The sequence below is a fragment of the Canis aureus genome, chromosome 17, assembly GCF_053574225.1.
Source record: "Canis aureus isolate CA01 chromosome 17, VMU_Caureus_v.1.0, whole genome shotgun sequence".
In the NCBI taxonomy this organism is placed as follows: Eukaryota; Metazoa; Chordata; class Mammalia; order Carnivora; family Canidae; genus Canis; species Canis aureus.
The window spans coordinates 48,334,232-48,353,489 of record NC_135627.1 but is presented as its reverse complement, the minus strand read 5'-3'; positions in this window follow the sequence as shown (position 1 = coordinate 48,353,489).

The following is a 19,258-nucleotide window of genomic DNA, read 5'->3' as shown; positions in this document are numbered from 1 at the left end:
GATAAAAACTATACCTCTGATTAAAAGAATTCAACCAGTAATTCAATTGAGCATAATAATTTCACTTTAAACCACTATGTTCCCCCTCCATAACCACAACCTTGCTGTTAATTTGAATCTAAGTCTGTATGTCAGCTATAATATCCTTGAAATATATTATTTCTTTCCACTGAAAAGAAATATTTTGGGAATAAATAAGTAAGATATTATCAAGTAATATTGTGTACCATGGTGGGGTTTATTTTGGCCAACTCATAAAAAAATTAATGTAACAAGAGTTAATTCTATGAGAAACAGAAAGAAGTCTTAATATTAATGCCAAAGAGATGATTTGAAAGGAAATGTTTTCAAGAGTGTGCTAAAAATGTAAAATAAATCACAATATAAAGGAAGGAATATTTGGCTTAGGTAACTATTAATATTAATATCAACATTTTAGATGATAACCAGAGCAGTTTTTGCTTCTATTATTTAAAACACAGAGTAGATTGAACTCTCAATAATAGTTAAATATATTCTTTAAATGAAATTGCTGTGTAGTTTTTAATAGGTGCTTTCTTCATTGCCAAAAATCATTCCTTTGGAAATAAAGTATTAATTATAAGTAAGATTATAACTTTTATGATTAACCTATCCTTTCCAAAAATCTAAGCTGCCCTTTAGTTGTAAATTATACATTCTATACACTCTACTAGGAGGGGTTATTTTGGGGGCAGTTTAGGAGTATTTGATAATTTACTAGGGTTGACTGAAATGTTAATAAGATTTTACAAAGGGCTAAATTAAAGATAAATAGAATATAGCTTGGACATTCAACAAATTTGGCTCTCATATCAGGGTGTCTAAAATGCTCTTATAAATAATCTAACCTTTAAAATCAATAATACTGGGGCACCTGGGTGGCTCAGTGGTTGAGCATCTGCCTTTGGCTCAGGTCATGACCCCGGAGTCCTGGGATCGAGTCCTGCATCAGGCTCCCCATAGGGAGCCTGCTTTTCCCTCTGCCTATGTCTCTGCCTCTCTGTATGTCTCTCATGAATAAATACATTTTTTAAAATCTTAAAAAAAATAAAATCAATAATACTAAATTTTATTAGAAATGTTTAGTATACTCATTTTAAACCAAGGGAGTTATTTGTTTCAAAATTTTCATTATTATTTAAATAAATTTACTTAAAACTTGTCTGCATTTGTTGAGGTAAAATTTAATAAATATAATATTTAAACATATTAACATTTAAGTGTCTAATGATCATACTCAAAACATAGTTTTATTGAAGTCAGTGAAGGAAAAAATATCTATACTCGAAACATTGACCTAATTATTTAATTTTCCTTATGATCTAGTCTTTCCTAGGTGCTTCTTGTTTTAATGTCTTTACTGCCTTAAAAAACTGAGTTGTGGAGGTCATTTTCTCTGATAGATTCTGTGAACATTCATTATCAGGAGACACTGAAAAGATTAAAACTGTCATATCTAGAAGTATACATTGACAGAAAACTGCTACTTTGGTGTCTAATTTTGTTTTGAGAAAGTATTTAATATTAGATTGTCCATCATGTTAGTATAGAAGATCTAAATATGGTAGATAATTTTAAAGCACTCAGTGTCAATGTTATGTCACCTACCAATTATAGCATATTGAAAGAAAAATGAATGACATATACTGTTCTGAAAAGTATTCAATACAGGTATTCTTTTTTGATGGTAACTTTATCCTGCTTGCATTTTTCTTATAGTTGATAATATGGCAGAAAATAATTGTGGTTTATGTAATAAACTATAAAAATTACACCCCAAATTTCTCTCTAAATAACTGAACCATATATAAATGCTTTAACTTTTTTCACACTTAAAAAACAGCATTTTGATAAATAGTATTTTATGTTTCTTGCGAGTTTAGTTAGATTCCGTTAGTATTATAAATCTTGAAAAATAATTTATTAGAAGAATGACTGCAAATTCTGCTTTGGTAATTTGTATTCATGTTTTCCTAGTAGGTAATTAAAAGATAATGATGTCATTTTAACATGCCTGTTTCTTTTACCTTTCTTGGTCAGTAAATACATTCTGAAGCAAACAGAGCAATTAAGTCATGTGACTCTAATGTCAAATGGAAAACTAGAAAAATAACTCAGAGTTTCAAAATTAATTTTGACTAGAATGTGCATTTTATTATGCTTGGGGATCTAAGAGGTTTTGAATATGTCTTTTTTTGTGTCTTTCAATAATTTTAGAACACACCTATCTATTTTTTAATGAAATAAACATTTTTCCCCTCTCTTCTCTCTTATGTTTCTCAAATTTCAATTATATGTGTATTTGATAATTTAGTAACACCCAATAGCTCTTATATGGTATGCATTAAATTTTTCTCACTCTGTTTTTCTTTTGAATAATTATCATGGGCCTGTTTTTCAGCTCACTTATCTTTCTAAGCTGTGTCCAATCTCCTATTACATCCAAAGAAATAATTTATAATGCTCACTATCATGTATTTTAAAAATTCTAGCATTTGACCTTTTAAAATTTCCTTTTTTTCTGCTAAAGTCTTTCCGATGTTTTTGCATATTTCCACTTTGTCCACAAGTTTCTTAGACTATACTACTAATAATTAAAGTTTTCCTGGTAACTCTAACTTTGGGGTCATTTCAGAATTTTATTCTATTAATTACTTTATCTTTTGATAATGGTTTGAGGGTTTTTTCTTACTTTCTTGTGTTAATACAGGCAAAGTAAACAGGTGAAGCACAGATACTATGGAAAAATATGCCTGATGCATTCAGGAGCATCAAAAAACCCAGAATGCATGGAAGCAAGTGAGTGAGGAGAGAGAAAAGCAATATAAGTTAGAGATATCATGGGAGCCAGGTTATTTGGGGTTTAGTAGGCCATTGCCAGGACCTTGACTTTTATTATTTAAGAAGTGATGAGAGACTGGAATTTTGAGCTTAAGCTGAGTATCCACCATCCAGGTGCAGATGTAAAACAGTTGGATCAATAAGCCTCAAGTATGGGAGAGAGGTCTGACATGATGATTTCAATCTGAGGTAATATTTTGTAGATAATACCAAGGTGGTTTCTGTCCTGGGCTTCAAGACTTAGAGGTCCATGATTTAGTCTTTGTCTGACTATTCAACTTCTCTTAATGAATGTAGTTTGTGCAGAGCAGGCATATGCCTACCTGGAATCCCCACAACCCCTACTAATTTCAAATATTTAGGATGCCAGAATATTCTGGGACCTTTCTTGAGTCTAGTCTCCAGAGGATAAGCAATGACTCTGCAGGGGTATAGTTAGAGTTTATATTTCCATCCAGGGATATCTTATCACATGTATGTGAGGCCTTTCTAAGAGCAAGAGAGAGCCTATTGTGGAAAGACATGGGCAATGTCCCATAGGTTAGGGGCCATGCCCCTAATCCCCATATTACTACAGTGAATCACTCCAAGATTTTTAAACTCAAATTTGGCTATTCATATTATTGGTATATACCAGAGTATGCTATTATAATGATTTTATTTGAGATTACTATATTAATAAGTTTCATAATACTGTAACTTTAAATAGACAAATGCTATGTGAGCCTCCACGGGAATTTTTATACTATGCCACATAAATGTTAGAAAGTCTATTTTGGAATTGTGGGTATTAAAAGTTATTTAAAGCCAGAAATGCAGAAAACACTGCAATGGCTTAGAAAAATGGAATTAGAAGTAGCAAGACGGGAACTCCAAAGATGCTCCTACAGTAAGAAATTTATTTGAAGAAAAATAACATGCAACGGGTCCTGAGAATAAGTTACCAGTGAGGTAGAATTAATAGTACAAGATTGAGGGGCACCTGGGTGCCTCAGTGGTTGAGCATCTTACCTTTGGCTCAGATCATGATCCCAGGGTTTTGAGATCAAGTCCCAACATCAGGCTCCCTGGAGGGAGCCTGTTTCTCCCTCTGCCTATGTCTCTGCCTCTCTCTGTGTGTCTCTCATGAATAAATAAATAAAATCTAAAAAAAAAAAAAAGTAGAAAATTGAGCTCAAGTATGGAAAATATATCAAAAAAGAGGGAGTGGCCAACAATGTCACATGTCGCTGATAGATTAAGGGAGGTAAAGACTGCAAATTATGAACTTGGAAATCACTGGTAAACTAGAGTGTTCTTCATGGTGTAATAGTAGTAAAACCTTGATTGGAAATTAAGAATTTATTTTCTTAAATATAGTGAAACATGAATATTGATAAAAAACTTAGAAAATATGCATGAATCTTTTTCTGTGTCTAACAGTATACATTCAAATGTATTAATTAAAAATAATTGTACATGCCAAGAAGTCTGACAGGTAACTACTTGCATACAGAGATCTTAAGAGAATGCTCTCACTTTTTCCTAGATAAAGTAGAAATTATATAGAACGTCAGAGAACAACCTCAATCAATCCTACAAATTATAAATTCTGGCTTTATAGTATAATTAAAAACTTAGAGCTTATAAATTATATTTTGTGGCTTAATAGCACAATTTGGTTTGTATTCCCATCTTTATATATGTAGAAAATTAAACATTAATGATATCTAGGTCTGGAGTTCCTTTATGGATTCATTCAGTTTCTGAAATAGATACATAATTATTAGGCTTTTCTATTCTTTCTTGTGTCAGTTGTTAGTATTTTTCAAAGCATTTTGCCAGTTTACTTAGATTTTTTCCTTTCTGTTATCTTTTTAGTTTTATTGAAGTATAATTGATATACACAAAAAACCCTGAGCATATTTGATGTGTAATTTGATTAGTTTTGACATATGTGTATGTCACTATATTCAAAGTGATAAATACATTCATGATCTCCAAAAGTTTCTTAGGGTTTCTTTGTTTTTATTATATATATATGTGTGTGTGTTAAAAATACTTAACATGAAATCTCTAACAAATTTTTAGTATGTAACACCATACTGTTAACTATGGATACTGTGCTGTATTGTAGATATCTATAACTTAATCATTTTGTATAACTGTAACTCTAGATTTTTTTAATGTTTTTTTTTACATAAAACTTGTTATGGCTCTTTTTTATCTTTATTAATATGATCTTTCTTGAGTTATTTTTTTTCTTCTATGACATCGATGGCTCTTCTTTTTTAAGATTTTATTTATTTATTCGTGAGAGACATAGGAAGAGGGAAAAGTAGGCTCCCACAGGAAGCATCAATGGGGGCTCAAACCTAGGACCCCTGGGATCATGACCTGAGCCAAAGGCAGATGCTTAACCACTGAGCCATCCAGGTGCCCCAGTGACTCTTAATTAGTCTGACATAGTATGTTTATAAAAGTAATTATTCTTCTTGAAGAACCAATGTTTGGTTCTCAAACCAATGTTTGGAACTCACTATTCTAAAGGGATTTTCTATTTTACTAATTTTAACTCTAAGTATGGGCCCTATTATTATGGTTTAGTCTAATATTTTATTTGTTTAGTACATGCATATAGATTTCCAATCAAATAGGCATATGTAGGTGTTCTCATTGCCCCCATCACTGTCTCATTGCTCAGATATCCAGATTATATTTCAGCCTCTTCTGGTAGTCTTTTGCTTCTCTTGATTAGGACTGCATCTTTAGCCTCTCTAAGGCTCTGACCTTCTTTGTCATTTCTTACCCCAAATTACCATTGTTACTGAACATGCTGCAGGGTATAGAATTTTTGAGCTCCACTTTAAATCAAGTGGGCACCTTCCAGCAGCAAAATTTCTGGTTTTCATGGCTTGTCTGGCTTTCAGTCAATGTTGACTAAGCTACTGATAGAAGGTGGTGGGGGGAACTAGCCTCATATAATAAATTCACTGTTTCTACCTAAGCAGCTGTTTATTATGAATAAATTCTTCTTGAGTGACTTGGTGGCTCAATTGATTAAGCTTTTGCCTTTGGCTCAGTTATGATCCCAGAGTACTGGAAGTGAGCCCCTTGTGGGGCTCCCTGCTCCAGGAGGAGTCTCCTTCACCCTCTGCCCACCCCTACTCATGCAAGAGCGCTCTCGCTCTCTCTCTTTGTCTCTCTCTCTCTCTCCCTCTGTCTCTCTCTGTCTCTCTCTCTCATATACATATACATACAAATAATTTTTTAAAATTAATAAATTCTTCTCAGTTTTCTGTCTTCTTTGGTTGATTTTCATAGCCTTGAAATGGTTATCTTGAAAATTCTGTCCAGTTGAAATTATTTTTAGTGATAGGATTTGCCAAGCCCTTCCTCTAAGGTAATGCATTCCCATCCTCAGAAGCTCACTTTTTAAAGTATAGGCTACATTAGTGTCTCTGCAAACAGAGACAGACAACCACAGTAATGCACAAATATCTCCTGGTTTACACAACTTCAGGACTCACTACGAGTACTGTGAAGGAAATTGTATTTCCTTTTTTAAAAAATATTTTATTTCTCTATTCATGAGAGACACAGAAAGAGAGAGGCAGAGACAGAAGCAGGCTCCACTCAGGGATCCCCACGCGGGATTTTATCCTGGGTCTCCAGGATCAGACCTTGGACTGAAGGCCGTGCTAAACTGCTGAGCCACTTGGCCTGCCCAGAAATTGTATTTCCTAGAGTCACATGGCATTTGAGTTCAAGTCTTAAAGGAAAGGGTAATTCAATTCCAGAGGTCTAGAAATCTTGGAAATGTTCAGGATACACAGAGGTGTTACCTAATTCAAGTTTAGGTAAGTTATGCAAAGTCTTCAAAAATAAACAGTATTAAATTACTGTTTGTGTGACTCCAGAATCATTGTTCCTAACCACTAAAATTAAAAATCAGGTAAATACTGTCATGCAATCATCCTTACTTACTTACTTACTTACTTACTTACTTTATTTATTTATTTATTTATAAAATATTTTATTTATTTATTCATGACAGACAGAGAAGGAGAGAGAGAGGCAGAGACACAGGCAGAGGGAGAAGCAGGCTCCATGCAGGGATCCTGATGTGGGACTCAATACCGGGTCCCCAGGATCACACCCTGGGCCAAAGGCTGGCACCAAACCGCTGAGCCACCCAGGGATCCCCTCATCCTTACTTTAAATCCATTTTTTTGAGACATCTACTGTCTCGTTGATATAGTATTCATTCTATATTAGGATGTGCAAACCATCTTTTTTTTTCTTTTAGTTTATCAAAAATTTGTGGTCCTCCTCCCCTATTATATATTCACATTTATCTACATTGTAGAACAAGATTAAAGAGGATTATTCATTTATGTAATTGCATTATTAAAATAAATTATTTTTATTTATTTATTTTTTGCTTTTGAGTATAATAGCAAGTAGTTTCATTGAAAAGTCATCCTTAAACATCTTTTTTTTTTTTGCTTTTGCCTAATAAGTTTTTGATTGCAGGCATCAATTTATTTTGGTAAATGAGTATGTACTTCTTCATATAGCCATTATATTCCAAACTGTGAATTGTCAAATTTTACACACACACACACACACACACACACACACACGAACCATACTCATACTTAAAATACCAGTTTCCTAAATTCTGGAAATGTAAATTTCTGTAAGATTAAAAATAGGATTCTGGGGAGTAAAGTGATGTTGATGACATATATTTCCAAGGTAATGAATTATGGTTTCTGAGGAAATTTCTTACTTCAGAGTACTAAAATTCTCTCTCTTGACTTATTCCCAGAGTGGTAATCATTTGCCATTGGTCAGGAGTATAGTCAAAGAAACAGATGGAAGTGATTTGAAGAGGGTGGAATGGAATGACAATCCCTGAGTTCCACCTGGAAAATGGAAAAAGTAATCTTAGACAGTAGGCAGTAATTCTCAGAAGAGTTATTTCATTTGAATCACAAAAAGAGTTAAGAATATCTAAAAGCTATCTTAAATACAAATTATCCTATAACTTACACTCTATGTGAAATTAACCTTGAGACTGCTAGTCTTCTAGTAGTTTTATATTATCTTCTTTATTGTGTTGTTCCTTAAGTAATTCTCCATTGAAGTGGGGAAAAATGACATAGGCTATTTTTACCTTGCTCATGAAAGAAGATTTGCATTATTTCTCGTACTGAGTACTTTTAGTTGTTGCTTTAATGTTTCTTCGGTGTTTGTCTTTTCTTTGCTTCTCCCTTTTCCCCCATCCAATTAACATTTAATGTGCTTTGATTGATTTTTTCATCCACAATCCATTCTCAACTATGATTCAATTATCCATCATTATTGTGAGAAATAAATTTTAAAAAATCCATTTAAAGACTGAAAATGAGTTAAATCAAGGTCTTCTTAAATAGAAAACCCTTAAAGCAACATGCCAGATATATGGAGTAGCTGATCAGAGCTTGAATGAAAAACAACCCAAGGGATTAGGATAGTATTTGTTCTTTTACAAAGAAAATCTTCAGGTTAGTGTATATCTGGAGATGATCAAAAGAGAAAAGGATGCTGTTTCCAGTAAAACGTTTACTATCTGGAACCTGCAATCAATCTAAAGTTAAATTGATCACAAGCAATGAATAGAAGAGTAAATATGAGACAGAGCTTCTCAGTAATCCATAGAAAATCCATTGCAGTTGTAGTTAATTATTTTTGATACAATGTTTGTCTATGTTTCTATTTTTCTCAGTTTAAAATAAAATATAAAAGCCCATTTTTAACCCAAAGGATTCTTCTATTTCTATTTCATCATTTATTTATTTTGGTCTACACAACTTAGAACTGTCTGATAACTTTTTTTTTTTTTTTTTTTTTAAGATTTTATTTAGGGACTCCTAGGTGGCTCAGGGGTCAAGCGTCTGCCTGCAGCTTAGGGTGTGATCCTGGAGTTCTGGGATCAAGTCCCATATCAGGCTCCCAGCATAGAGCCTGCTTCTTCCTCTGCCTGTGTGTGTGTGTGTGTGTGTGTGTGTGTGTGTGTGTATCGCATGAATAAATAGAATCTTTAAAAAAAATTTAAAAAATAAAGCAGTTTGGTTCAATGTGGGACAACTTTTATGGGGACAGTATTTGCTCAGAATTTCTTACAGGAATAGCTGAAGTTTTGTTGGCCTGAATCTCAGCTCAGCTTATCCATCTGCCTGATTTTACCTCGTCCTCCTTCCCATCATATAGCTCATTCCCTAACAAATATCTTGCAGTCTAAACTCCATCTTAGTGAGTACTTTTGGAAAATCCAACCCACAATTAGAATAAAGTGGATGGATTATTTGTTGCAAGGGCCCTTTGATGTGGAATCTAAGCTACCTTTCTAGCTTTATGTTGTTCCTGATGGTTAGTTTCTTTAGAACCTCCCTGCTGTCCTTCATGTACTTTGTAATATATCAGCAAATTGCCACTCCCAAAGAAGCCTGAATGCTCCATATAAATGCACAAATAATTAGATAGATAGATATAGATTCATAAAGTGCTTCCTCCCTTTTCAAAAAGTTAAGGGTAAATCAGTATCTACATGTAATCTGATCCTACAAGATTTATGGCCAAAATATCCTCAAGAAGTGATTTTATTTCCAGCAGGATATCTTTCTAAAGTTTCCAAATAAATACTTTCATCTATTGCCCTATACATAAGCAGTTACATAAGCAAAAATTTGCATTGGGTGTAGAAAATATTAGTTCATTTGCTGTAATATTGTGATTAATATGTTTTGCATTACCATTTTGAATAATTTCCCCTATAATCATTGGCCAGTATTTTAAATCTAATGATCTGGTCTAAATAAATATTTAGAATATTTGTTTTCCTACTAATAAGTTTCGTTATATCAAACTAGACTATGACTCTGTGGTAGGCATTAATAGAAGCCCTTGCATCATTTTCTCTCTTATAATAATAATTTTAATTTGTTTTTAGTTATTATAGTTCTCTAAAAATGTCTGATGATTTAAACTATTAATAGAATAGCTAAATATCTTTCCTAAAATGCGAACAGATTCATAAGTTTAAAATTTTATTTGTTGGGCTATTGCTTAAATTCACTAAACTATAAAAAATTATGCATTTTGTAAATTACATATAAATTTTCTAACTCCAGTTATTATATTTGCTTCCCCACACAAATTTTCTGTTAAATGTTTTTAAATACATGTTCAAGAAATATACACTATATCAATTTCTGTTTCCTCCTGTTTAGTGGCACAATATTTTCACATGTGCTTTATGGAGGTATTGCAGATATTTAGTTCTGTAAGAGGGAGAATAAAGAGATTCATTTGAAAGAACAATAACAATTTTAAAGCTGTAAATATCTATTCCACGGTTGCTAGAGAGTAAACATTCAGAATATTTGTTGTAACATAGGGCAAATTCTTTTTTTTTTAAGATTTTATTTTTTTATTTGACAGAGAGTGAGCACAAGCAGAGGGAATAGGAGAAGGAAAAACAGGCTTCCAGCGGGTATCCTGATGTGGGGCTCTGTCTCAGGACTCTCATGACCTGAGTAGAAGGCAGAGGCTTAACCGACTAAGCCACTCAGGTGCCCCCATAGGGCGAATTCTATCATAATGAATAACATAGAATTCCTAATGTTTTTGTTATGAAGAATATTGTATTAGAACGCTCTTTGTGACAAATATTGATAATTCTCACAAGCGGGTGTCTTCTGTCCAAGTTTCTGTGTCTTGGCAGTTCACAGAAAGTAGCAAATTAAGAAATTAAGAAATAAAAGAGTATTCAGCAATAGCATACCCATGTGAAGGAGTATTGCATACAGATAGGGCACCTCCTCCTATTGCCTACACATAGATGGTCCACTCACACACATTTTTCCTTGATGCAGATGGCAGCCATAGAAGTGTTCTTCTCATATTACCTAACAAAGAATGCTGCAATGAGCACCGGTGACTGTACACATCCACTTGATGCATCTTCATATCCACCACAGTATTTTCGATGGGACTACTCTGTCTTGAGTTCTTCTCAGACAACCGTGATGATGGTGGTACTAGACCAAGGCTCTTGCTATCCTATGGGGGGGCGGGGGTTCTAGTAATGACCTGCATTTCTGCCTGGACTTACTACAAGCTTTGCCAAGATTTCTCAGAGTTAAATGGCAGTCTAAACTTTTCTACACCATCTCTTTTCTTCCCATTTTCTGTCACCATTCATTTGTGTGATACTCAAATCACAGTCTTAAGAGTCTTCCTACCTCTTTTTGTCCAGTCTTCCCTTTAACCTTTACAAATATTTCTCCTAATAATTCTCTCACACATCATATTCCATCATGGTGCGTGTTTCTCAGATGGCCAGAATTGACAGAATTGAAAACGAATAGCTAAAAGGATTATCTAGAAGACACTATTGGAAGCCCATGGATGATCTCTGAGATTGGATTTGAAGGTGCTTGATGAAGGAATCCATTAGATATGTGCAGTGAGTGGAGCTCCAACATCAGTAAGAAGTTTTTTAGTTGTGGCTCTTCTCTTCAGGTCAGGGCTTATAGCTGAGGTAGTAGTTCAGTTAGTCTTGCTAGTACTGTTGTGGATGATGAGATCCCAAAGTAATAGTGACTAGGTAGTGGAACTTACCAGACAGAAGCAGCAGACCTAATTACAGAGGCAACTGGAAGAGTAGAAGGCCAACCAAGGGGATTTGGCCCATTTAAGCTGTTGAGATTGTTAATGGAACATGACCCAAATTAACAGATAATGAGGGTGCTCTTTAATATGTATAGTCAAAAAGAAGATTGGTGGTGGTTGATATCATCACCCTGATTAATTAATCTGGTCCCTGCAAAAACCAAAAAGAGAATGTTACCACAAGCTTAAGCAATTAGTATCCATGATTGCAGCTGCTGTGCTGCATGTGCATGCATTATTAGAGCACAGGGCTTCAGGTACAAGCTGTATAGCTATAGATTTGATGAATTCAAAAAGAAAAAAAAGGGGGGGGGCAGCCCCTGTGGCGCAGCAGTTTAGCGCCGCCTGCAGCTGGGGGTATAATCCTGGGGACCTGGGATGGAGTCCCACATCGGGCTCCCTGAGTGGAGCCTCCTTCTCCCTCTGCCTATGTTTCTGCCTCTTTCTCTCTGTGTCTCTCATGAAAAATAAATAAAATCTTAAAAAAAAAAGATTTGATGAATTCTTTTCTATTCTTATCAGAAAAAATTGTTAGAGACAGTTTGCATTCACTTGAACAGTCAAAAATATTTATAATTTTGTCATAGGTTATGCTAATTCTCTAACTTTTGTCATAATATAGTCAGAGGAGATTGAAACCATTACATCAACTCACAGATCAAAACATCGATCCATTTTATTGATGGTATCATGCTGATATAGCAGCATGAAAAGGCTATGGCTAGTATTTCTCTATTCTTGCAATGGTATCAGGAAATATAAATTTTAGAAACAATATTTGTCAAAGTATCATAACAGGAAATATGTAGGTAAAAATTTGCTAGGCAACATTACCTATGTTAGCAGAATGGATTTGATAAATCTATCACACACTCTTTTTACCTGAATTTATGTTTTGAAATATGGATAATCTGTAGCATGACACAATTAACTATGTTTTCACATTTTTTCCATTTTTGAATTCAGGATGAATCTTATGCCTGATGATATCTTATAGTGGTATTGGTCATTTCCCCCATATTTTAGCACATCTAAAATCAAAATGCCTAATGATCACTGAAATCTTCAACTTAATGACAACAGCAGTTCCTTTGATAATACTCTCTTGTATGCTCTTGTATATTTTCTTCATTTATATGATTGAATGAATTTATATATACAACTTTGTGTTGTTCTGATCATACACAGAATTATATGAATTCTAGGTGCTTCTTTTTAAGACTTTATTTATTTTATTTTTTTAAAAGATTTTATTTATTTATTCATGAGAGACAGAGAGAGAGAGGCAGAGGCACAGGCAGAGGGAGAAGCAGGCTCCATGTAGGGAGCCCGACATGGGACTCGATCCCGGGACTCCAGGATCAGGCCCTTGAAGGTGGCACTAACCCACTGAGCCACCCGGGCTGCCCAGATTTTATTTATTTGACAGAGGGGAACCAAGTGGGAGAAGGGGGAAGCAGGCTCCCCACTGAACATGGAGCCCGATGTGGGACTAGATCCCAGGACCCTGGGATCATGACCCAAATCGAAGGCAGATGCTTACCAACTGAGCCACCCAGGTATTTCTTTTGAAGAGTTATTGCAACAAACTGGAACTAATACATAAGAGATCAATGAATGATAGCCTGAAAGAAAAAGTTGATACATACTACAAGGAATATTTGAATAGTCTGGGAATCTTGAACTGGGTAAGAAAAATTTGAGAGAGATTCATCAAATATCCAAGAAGTATATAATATGAAAAGCAGGAGAATGAGGAATAGAAGAAGAAAGGAGGGAGAAAATTGGTAGTTCTAGTAAACAAATGGCTTAACATTCTTCATCTCATTTAGATATTTCAGCAAAACCTTTGAGGCAGTATTTTGAGATGAAGCAAATAAGATGATATAATGCAATGTGTAGGCTTTTTTAAATTCAGTCTATGACCTGAAAGAGTAATGGATGTAAGTCAAATAGGTCAGATTACAATTTGACAGGAAGAAAGAATTTGTAAAGAAATAATAAAATAAATAAATTTAAAAAAAATTAACAGGTAAAATACATAACTAGATGTAACAAAGATTGAAAATAACAAGTCCTTGCATGACTCTGCTAGGAACCATACTGAGGATGATAGTCTCATAATACCTGGATATTAAGATCCATTGCAACCCTGAAAATTTGAGGTTTTATGGAAAAACATTTATTGCTTGAATGCCATTTGATATATAATGGAGATCTTCCTTATAACTCTTTATTTTATAAGCAGTGTATTGGTCAGGGAACAACTAAACAATTAGCAATTACACTTTAGCATTTAAGCATAAGGAACTTCATAATTCCTTGCAAAAATAATGAAAGAGCTGAAGAATCAAACTGGATGTGGTGAACAAGCCTAGAAAGCAGCAACAGGGAGAAAAAAAAATCTTCTAGGCCAGAGGAAGCAGTGTTATTTGAGACCAAGTACAAGGGACCCTGATAGAATATTCAATTTATTACTGAAGACTCTGCCGGGGACAAAGAGAGAGAATGGAACAACAAGGCTGCTCCCTTCTCCCTCCCACCCTCGAGCATGCTGCAGTGACTCTGCTGGCTTAACTGGTGTGGAAACCGTGATGATTTAGTGGCGGTGAGCAGCACTCCAGTTCCAGAGTAAGCAGACAAAGGTGAGGAACAATCCTAAGGGGAACGAAGCCCCAAACTGGAGCAGTTAGATGGATGTTGTGTTACTCTTGGAATATCAGCAAAGAACAATCTTGCATGAGTAACTTATTATCTAAGACCCTATCTCTTTCTTTTTGACACAGGAACCTTGCTATCAGAGAAGAACTGTCCAGTTACACAATTTTTATGTGTATTTCTTTGTGTTTAGATGGAGGGGGAAAGTAGAGAAAAGGTCCTAGTAGCCTACTTTTTCAAATGCTGTTTGCTTCATAGTGATTTCATTACGATGAAATATGGTTTTGATATATCATCACTTTGAAATGAAATTGGTTCAGGGAAGCAAGTAAAGGTTGCATTTATCCAGGTTACTAGGGGAATGGTGGTTTTCTTAAAGACATTTTATTAAGAAGTAATGAGTACATAACTGGAGTGCTACACTGATGCTTTCTTTTCCAGTTTGTCATACACCTGTCCTCCTCACTTGACTTGATGGGAGTTCTCCACCTCATAATGGGCAAAAAGCTTGCAGCAAAGTAAGAATGAGCCTGTTGTGCAAAGTGGGGAAGTGGAAGAGAAAAGCAATGTGTAAGGGAGTGATTTCTCAAAAGTGATATTGCAATCTTTATTTTTTTCTTTTATAAATAGGGTTTAAAATGAGAAAGAACACAATGCTAAGTTTAGGAAACTATGAATGTTAAAGCATTGTAAGTCATGTTATTCATCTGTCAAAACTTTTATGGTGTCCCAACCCAAGGGAAAAGGAAATTCTCTTTGAGACAAATTGTAAAATGTACCTATCAAAAAGTAACATATGCCTCTGGAGGTAGAGCTTTAGAAGAAAACTGTATAATAATAGAGAAAAGTGAGGGATATAGGCTATTGTGTTGTTTAGAAATGGAAGGATTGACACTAAATACAATGTACTAGATGAACATTACAGTGCCTCTTAAAATATTAACAGAGGCAAAGTGCTACACATTGACATACGTGGATCTCAGAAAATCTGATTTTTATATTTCGGAGTCATAGAGAAAATACCAGAAAATGACAATTAGGCAAATTTTTACGAAAGATGAGAAATAAGTAACTCTTTGAGATTTTGCTGAAGTTGATTTATGTCATTGAAAGTGAGGAATAAGAATACAAAAGTAAAACATGTATTTTGAGGTACTTTTCATGAATTTCCACTTTTATTCATCTGAAGATATTTTTTTTTTCTGTCAAATTCAATTGTAGTGGTGCTAGTCTGGAAACATCATTGATTCTATATTCTGTGTCTGGCATAGGAGGGAAGAAGTCAGATCATGGATCGATGTTTATAATATTATATGCTGGATGACGGAATTGATGGTGGACAGACTCTCTAAAAGTCTATGATGTGTAAGTCCCTGACCTAAGTCTCATCCTAAAAAGCTCTTTACTCAAAATTATTTTCCTGTGATCTCTGTGTGATAATTTTAGTTTGTTGCAACAATTCTTAAATGGAAACACCTAGAACTCAGATAATGCTGTGAATGACCAGAATAGTGAAAAGTGAAGTATACTTATCAACTTATTTTTTTATAAAAATGAAGAAAATTTACAAGAGTATCAAAGCCTGAAGATGTTTTGATGTATTAAAAGATGTGTTTAATAGGATACTAATTTCAAACAAAAGGGATTTCCTTGAACTGATCACTGAAAATGTGCTTCCAAAAAATGTTTTCAGTCTAACATAGCTAATATTTAATTCAAATATGCTGTTGGATCAATATAAAAAGTTTGAATTCAAGCTTAATGTGTCTTTTCCTGTTATGTAAAAATTCTCACGGAATTCTTGTGTTAATATGATAATTATAGCATATGACACAGGTTCTTTTTGCACTGAAGGTAGCAGGAATAAAATCTGCACATTGCGTTTAACTGAACAGTTACATTGCAAAGGAAGAGTGTACCAACTTATTTGAAATGATTTATTGATGAGTTATTTGTAGGATGAAGTGTTCTGAGAATGAATTCCCCAGCATATCAGAGCCAAAACTCCATTACTGATGTCTGCGATTTACTCAGTAAGCAAAGATTTCCCCACCAGCAATGTTATATCCATCTTTATAAACATTTTTTAGACACCAGAATACAAGTATCATTCATTATATAGTCCCTGATTGCTTTAAAGTGTTTTTAAAATACTAGTAGCAATGGATAAGGAGCAATGTAAAATGTATGGAGATGTAGTATTAAGAGAACATACACATAAATTTGGTGTTTATCAGTTTGTTGGTAAATGTGTAGCAGTCTACTTAAGGTAACCAATGTATATTTACAAACAAAGCAAAGTTTACTATAGAAAACAAAAATATTATGATGCATTTGTGGTCAAGACAAAAAGAAGTTATTTTGAAACACTCTTCATTGATTCATATTTCAAACATGACCTGCTGATTTTTTTAAGGTTATCTATTTATTACTGAGAGAGAGAAATTGCAAAAGTGGAGGGAAGAGTAGAGGCCAAGGGACAAGCAAACTGCGCTGAGCAGGAAGCCCGATGCAGGGCTCGAACTCAGGACCCTAAGATCACGGCCTGAGCTGAAATCAAGGGTTGATTGCCCAACCAAGCCACCCTGGAATCCTGACTTACTGTTTTTGTTTTCTTTCTTTCTTTCTTTCTTTCTTTCTTTCTTTCTTTCTTTCTTTCTTTCTTTCTTTCTTTTTAAGAAGAATAGTAAAGATAGAAAAGAAAGTATGCTTAATATGAAAATGAAAATCTAAGATAGTATTTGTTTCTAATTTCTTTCAACTGATTATAAATAATGGGCAGATTTTTCAAGAAGAAAAATTATTTCCTAAAGGAGGAAATAATCTGTAAATGTTCATCCTTTAAAAATATTCGTCTTCTAAAATACAAATATCCTGAACACTGATGAATCTAAGTAGATCTCAAAAGTGTTCCAGTTTGACCAGCCCACAGGAATGTGTGAAAGACATGGGGAGTATCTATTCAGGGTATAATTCAAACTTTCTCATGAGTCTCTTAAAATAGTAATCATAGTGTATTAGATATTGACATGGGTTATTCACAAAGCTTAGAGTACAGTCCACCTATAAACTCTGTTTAGAGAATATCGAGTACAAAATTCTGTAGAAAATTGTTCTTAAAAGTAAGGCCAGATGAGGAGCATTGGAAGAATGTTGCAGAATGATTGTGGGGTCATAGACAAAGCAGAAAAAGAATGGATTACTAGAGAACTTAAAATTATCACTTAACATCTCCTCCCATAGAAATAACAAAAGGCATTCTCTGAAGCCAAGCAAATTTGAGCACCGGTATCAGATAAAAGATGAGAAGAATACTACCTATAGTTCAGCAAAATTTGAAAATGTCTAAATGACTCAGTGAAAATGGGGTCAGATTAAGTATTGATCTTCCTTGCCAAAGGTACAGGAATAGGAAGTTCTTGCTCAGGAAATAAAAAAATTCCTTAGCATAGAATCCAGTGCTCTTAAATGTGAGTAACACTGTCATGGACAATCAGTGAAGGACATCAAATGACTTCAGGAACATCAGTTGTCCTCAGATTGTGGCATGTGTCAGAATCATATCAGATTGTCCCAGCTAGCAGTCTGAGTTTCTGCTTCAGCTGGTCTGGGGTGGAAGCCTGAGAACTTGCATTCCTAACAAATTCCCATGTGATGGCCCTGCCACTGTTCTGGAAACCACATTTAAGAAGCCATGTCTCCCCGACACACTGGAGTTGGCAATGATATTTACTTTACCTGGCAGAGGTGTCACTCATAGATATATGATTGCTACACACTTCTGAGAAGAGAGTGTTAACTATGAAATAGACTGTTTCCTGCACCTGAAGCCGTCTCTGATTTTTTTTTTTTTTTATTAACTGTGACATTGGGAAAGTTAGTTAAGTTCTCAAGCTTTTTCCATATTCATCTATTACACGTTGATGAAACTATTTCCTACAACTAAGGCTAGAGTTATAATTGAGATAATCTGCACGAGGCTCTTATTAGCACAATGGCCAGACCAAAATTAGTATTTAACAAATATTCACTACTTTCATTACTGAAGATGGCTCTATTGTTACTGCTTTAGAATGCAATTACCCAATGAATTTTGGTCCACAGAACAAACAGAAAAAATAAATATACTACTCAGTATTTCCCAGACAATTCACAATTTCCATAGAAATTTGTTCGCATTTTCTTTCATCGCTTGTAGCTCTGCCCTCACACAGACCCTTCCAGTTTTCAGCAGCAGGAGTAAAATAGGATTTAAAAAACTTCATCTAGTGCGTATCCACATTTAAAGCATCAGGTAAAATAGACACATACAAACCAATAAAGTTTTTCACTACACATTTTTTCCCTGCTCTCCATGAGGAACTCAAATCTTTCCATAAATAAAATTACAGGGATCCCTGGGTGGCGCAGCGGTTTGGCGCCTGCCTTTGGCCCAGGGCTCGATCCTGGAGACCCGGGACCGAATCCCACGTCGGGCTCCCGGTGCATGGAGCCTGCTTCTCCCTCTGCCTGTGTCTCTGCCTCTCTCTCTCTCTGTGTGACTATCATGAATAAATAAATTTAAAAAGAAAAAAAATAAAATAAAATAAAATTACATAGAATGGAAATTTATCATTTTTCTTTCCTGCTTGCATAAATACTTGAATACTGAAATAAAGCAGTCCTCCTGATATCCCTCTCTTTTTCATCTTTAAGGATTAGCAATGAAAAACAGTAGTTCCTTGCGTGTACAACTACTCAGCAATTGAAACAATAGCCATCACCTTAAGGAATCATAACAAATGCCTCTCTAAGAACTAAACTTACTTTGGGAGATCATTAGTGAATGAATTAAAAATCTGACACAAAACACTCATTTAGCCTATTTTTTTCCCTATTTTTATCCCTACTTCTTCTAAAATGTTCGATTCTTTGCTTCTTTTTGTATCCCATTTACATGGTTTACAACTTTAATCATTCTCTTGTCAATATCAGCTTTCTTGCCCTCTTTTGTTGGAACTTATCCTTGAACTCCTAGACACTGTTTAGAAAAATATAT